The sequence below is a fragment of the Gossypium arboreum genome, chromosome 6 (genome assembly GCF_025698485.1).
Source record: "Gossypium arboreum isolate Shixiya-1 chromosome 6, ASM2569848v2, whole genome shotgun sequence".
Classification (NCBI taxonomy): Eukaryota; Viridiplantae; Streptophyta; class Magnoliopsida; order Malvales; family Malvaceae; genus Gossypium; species Gossypium arboreum.
Genome location: NC_069075.1, coordinates 63,876,417 through 63,882,204, shown reverse-complemented (window position 1 = coordinate 63,882,204; position 5,788 = coordinate 63,876,417). Strand labels below are relative to the sequence as shown.

The 5,788-nt window shown below is 34.5% G+C and overlaps 1 long non-coding RNA gene across 1 annotated transcript; it reads right to left on the bottom strand.

Moving 5' to 3' along the window:
* Positions 1 to 258: 258 nt before the first annotated feature.
* LOC128294192 (uncharacterized) lies at positions 259 to 1,364 on the bottom strand. Its single transcript, XR_008284494.1, has 2 exons — positions 1,272 to 1,364; positions 259 to 541 (listed from the first exon to the last, which is right to left on the bottom strand). It is a non-coding gene; the product is annotated as an uncharacterized LOC128294192 (long non-coding RNA).
* Between the last annotated feature and the right edge of the window lie 4,424 nt (positions 1,365 to 5,788).

Genomic DNA, 5,788 nt, shown 5'->3' with positions numbered 1-5,788 from the left:
CGTTCTGGCCCTATTCCACAAGAACTTTAAAATCTGTTAACTTATAACTCATATGACCATTTCGTTTCTTCCATATGAAAGTAGATTCATCAAGGTACACTTACATAATTTATTTGCTATTTAATACCATTCCTACTATTTTTAGTGATTTTTCACATCCACGTCACTGCTGCTGTCAGCATCTGCCTTTAGTAGGCTTTACCTATTTCATACTTTCCATGATTCAATTGGCCCTTTTTACATACATAGCACAAAGTGTGATCATGATTAACCATTCCAATGGCTAATCGTTTCAAAATAATTCCATACCTCATAAGGGTCAACATACAAACGATTATAGTTCTATGCTAAAAACGTATATAAGCCATTTTCGCATGGCTATCTAAGTTTACACAAACCGGAAGGTACATGACCTTCAACAAAGGATGGTCCTATACATGCCATTTCAAAGTTCAACCAAAATTTGTACCAAAATGGGGCTTCGATAGTGTGGATGACTTCGACTTCTTTGATCCCGAATCCGATAGCTAACGAGCGAAACCTATAAAACAGAGAGCCAAAACAACGGGGTAAGCATTTTAATGCTTAGTAAGTCTCAAGCAATGAAATCAGCTTTGACTAAGGTATTTTATTCACATGGCTAATTAAACCACTTTACTAATTCACATTCCCATACTCATACTTATTTCACATCACCGACCCTTATGTTCATACACAAAAGAACAACTTAGCCCAAGGCCGGTAGCTCGTTTATCAACTTAGCGCATACTTACTTGTAAGAATTCAATTAGTACAAGCACATACAAACATACCTCATTGCTGGAATTTTCACAAGTGTATAAGCTGAAATTTTCACAGCAAGATTGCTCACTTCGAATCACATACTTTGGATTTAACCGGATATAGCGACTTCAGACGATTGCCTTGGTCATAACCCGGATTTGGTGACTTGCACAAAGGCCTTGGTCTTAGCCCGGATATATCAACTCGCACGAATGCCTTGGTCTTAGCCCGGATATATCAACTCATTTAATGCCTTCGGTCTTAGCCCGGATATATCAACTCATACGAATGCCTTGGTCTTAGCCCGGATATATTTCCAATGTTCACTTACACATATATCAATATTCAAGACACGTCCATAGTTCATTTTCGTTACTAAAGCTCTAACACAAAATATCTATCAACCTTTACTATTTCGGCTCAATGGCCACACAAACAAGGAGCATAATTTTGATATAATTCAAGTAGGGTCATCACTCAAGACTTACCTTGAATGTTGTCGAGCGATTTCGACGGCTATTCAACTACTTTTTCCTTCCCTTTATCGGATTTAGCTCCCTTTGCTCTTGAGCTAATTCACACAAATTTAACTTATTAAAATCTCATCATGATAGCTTATGGCGAATATGACAAGGAGTGTAAATGGTCATATGGCCATCCTTTAGCTCAAATACACAATGGTCATGCACATTTTACATCACAACAAGCAATTCAATACATTCAAACATCAACGTGAAGTTCAAAGTACTTGGCCCTTATATACATACATCCACATATTTAAGCTCAAGAATTTTAACATAACATCAAGTGCTCAAATTACTCATGTGGCCGATTACACATGGTCATAAATACACAAAATCAAAAATAATTTCAAGGTTTTTCACACTATACATGTACTAGGCCGAATGTACATGCAAATTTCACAACATTCTTCAACAAATTTCTTCTTTAAACAAACATATTTATCACTTTCTTCATAATCAAAATATCATGTGCAAACATATATACACATATAGGTGCATGGCGAATCTCAAGGTGTTCATAACCCTCTAAAACACAAATTTTTACCAATCAAGTAACAAGCATAAATCATGCTCATGAATGCATCATGGCGAATACATCACAATCATACCCCATTGAACTTTGGTCATGGTTAAACAAAGAACTCAATGTCTTACTCAAGATTGCTACAAAGAAATTTCAAGAGTAGTCAATCCATCATTGCATGCATCATTAGCAAGCTTCACATTTAGCATGCAATGGCTTTAACACAATATCAACCTTGGCCAAATACCATTTTTCATGGCATAACAAGGATTTGAACCATGGCTAACATGCACATCAAGTTAGCAACCAAAACAAGCATGAATCTCATGACACAACCTCATACATACCTTAATCTTGATGCAAGTTTAGCCAAATCTCCTTCTAGATCTCTTCTAAACAAAGAAAATGAAGCAAAATCTCTTCTTCCTCTTAGGAATTTCGGCCAAAGGAAGGAGGGAAAAGATGAACAATTTTTTGTTTTTTCTTTCTTAGTCTTTGCTCAAAGAAAGGATGAATGACAACTTTTTTTCTTTCTTTCTCTCTAGCTACGGCACCAAGGGGGGCATCCATGCTCATTTTTTTTTCATTTCTTAATTCTTTCTACATAATGCACTAACTAAACATGTTGGAAACATGTCCCTTGCCCATAATCTAGACATGGTCAGGCCACTCATTCAAAATAAATGGAGTATTTGACATGCAACTCCATTTATTTTGCTTCATTCCTTTATTAACCTCTTGAAATTAGCTACATATTTTAAATCCTTTCACATGAGTCCTTTTTCTTTCAATTCACAATCAAATTAACTAAATCAAAGAATTCAAAATTCACACACGAGCACACACATATTATAGGCATCAAAATAAATTTTAAATTATTTTTATGCCTCGGTTTTAATACCGAAACCACATTCCGACTAGGGTCAATTTTGGGCTGTCACAAATTATGTTATAATATAACATATATTAACATTATTATTTATTTTACTTAATTAACCTTTATCATAAAATATAAAACCATTATATGTTAAGGTCATGACCGTCCATACCTAAAGTAAATGGTATAATTGCAACATAAATGCTTTATATTATAAGGACAACAACAATTAGGCACTCTCATATTTAACCATCAAATTTTCATTTTACACGATTAAGCACTTTTATTTAATCGGACACTCAAACAACAAAATTAAATCACGAAAATTTCACACATACAAATTTGCACATAATAAACACAAAAAATAATTTTTAAATATTTTTTCTGACTCGAATTCATGGTCTCGAAATCACTGTTCCAATTAGGGTCTAAATCGGGCTGTTACATAGTATGATTGGGAAATGTTTAGAAATGTGATTCATGGATGAGATTACAGATTTGTGTACAATTAGGTATCTTGAAAGGAAGTAAATGAAGCTTAATAAATGTGAAATTGGCATGATTGAGTTAGGGCATAATAAACGTTATGAGTATGATACATGTTGATATTACCTTGGCATTTGTTGGACATTGTTGTGTATGTTTTTGGTTGCCTAAATATAATATGTTTTGTGACATAGAATTGGTGTAAGTGTATGTGTGAATAAGTGTGGCAAATGGCTGGGTAACTAGCCTTATTATTGCCCACACGGGTAGACACATGGACGTGTGTGACACGCAGTCAGCCCCATGGGCGTGTGATCCGGCCGTGTGTCCCCTGCACCTAAATTGTTGTAAAACATAATGCTTAGTATTGAGCACACGGGCATGAGACACGGCCATGTGTCTCACCTGTGTGAAGGACGCGGCCTTGAGACATGGGTGTGTGCCATGGTCGTGTGACTTCAATTTGCTCTTGGGTGACAAACATAGAGTTACACAGGTTAGGGACACGGACGTGTGTGACCACATGGCCTACCCACACGGGCGTGTGACCCTTGTTTTAGCAAAAAATTTCTAAGTGTCGTAAAATTTTCTAAGGTTCTTGGTTTAGTCCCGAAACACTTCCAAAGCATGTTTTGGGCCTCGTAGGCTCGTGTTAGGGACTTTATGCTTGATTTCAAAAAGTTTTAATTTGCACAAAATTTTATGGCTCGAAAATGTATGTTTACTTGTGTTGAAGTCTGGTCATGTCTCGTACCCTATTCCGGCATTCAACACGGGTAAGAGGTGTTACATTTATTGGTATCAGAGCTATAGTTTAGTCAATTCTCAGATTAACCTAGCATGTGTGAGAGTCTAGCTATACATGCCATGTATAACCTGTGATAGTGTGATATCTCCCGCCACTGATGAAATTGTTTTGTTGAGGCAGAGATGCTTTCCAACCGAGCTACTTTCGAAAACACTGGATGTGACACTATGATATTTGAAAATGTGTTTGTGATAAGTTGAAACTTGGAAAGGTATGAATAAGAGTTCATGATATGTATGTGATGATGTACAAAAAAAAATAACCATAAGTTAAGAAATATGGGTAAAATGTCATTGTTCTGGTTGAACGTTGTGTTTCAATGGATTATGGTGATTTTATGAAACGAAATAAAAGTTTATATTGTGAGAAGCTCATCCATGTTTGTTTTTCATTCATATGATGTTATATGCCTAACTTGCTTGATTAAGTGAATGCGATAAGTAAATTTACTGAAAGGTTATAGAATGTATATATATATATATGTGCATTTGTTTGAACAAGATAATCAAAAAGTTCATGTAGCATAAATATGCATGTTAATTTGTTTGAAGTGAATTATATAGCTATGATTATATTATAATGATAATGAATGTTAAGTTATATGTGTGTATATATATGATAGTCGAGTTAGAGGTTTTACGACCTCACCCCATTACCAATGTGGTATTTTATGATGAAATTTCACGAGATTTATGTTGAATGAGTTCACAAGTAAGAGACTAAAGAGTTCAGTAGCGAAATAACTAATAATGTGGTCAGAGTTGAGAATAGTTTGGCAAGTGAATATAGTTTCGAAAAAGATGCCAAGTTATTCTAAAGATCATTCGGATTTCGCAATGTCATGGTTAAAGAAAAAGTTAATCTCGGCTAATCGACTTATTCAAGTATGATGTCTAAGGTATGTATTTGCTGGAATTTCTTTCGAATTTATTTTTGTTAGTGAATGGAATAATACGGGATTAGTGATGACAGAATAAGTCAGAGAAATGATATTTGAATCATAAAGATGTTTGAGTGTAACAGTTGAAATTGAATAGATAATGATGATCTCTCTTGGGTATTTTATATATCCATTTATCCTAAGAGATAAATGTGATTGTTCGTTTTTTGATGAAATTCTTATCATATGAGAATGCTAGCCGATTATAATGTTAGATGAAAGCACTGTTGGTCTGGTTAGTTGATGATCAGCATATCTTATCTCTCTCTTTGGGGTTCTATTCTATTAGGTTTGGAAAAAAAAATTTGATGGTGAAAATGTATGTAAGGCTTTTCTCCTGTTTCTATTGGATGTTGTTTTGTTTTATGTATATATTTGGAAAATATATTATCTTTGTTACGATTGATTCCAGAGCTTGTAAGCATTATTTTTCTTCTGGTTTTCTCTGAGGAATCATCAAGATCTTTATTATTTTTCTTATAAGTTATGTTCTCAGACTTCCAGTATGGTATCGCATCTTGGATTTCTTTATCTCCATTTTCTTATCATCTTTATTTTGTAAATTATCAATCATGACTCATCTTTAAAGTGTGTTCTTTGGCTTGTGATGACTATGTTATTATGGGTATGTTTCTGGTTTGATCATAGGAACGTGGTGATCCTGGTATCAAGATTTCTCTAATTTTTGTGAAAGGAATTGACATCGGCAAAGGTATATATAGTGGAAGTTCAAGCTCAAATTGTATGATGGTTTTCTTTTCTCAGGTAAGTTTGATTAAGGTCAATAAGTTCAATCAGGATATTTTGTTTCCTTAAGCTAATGCAGTTGTAAAGATCCTTGATTAGC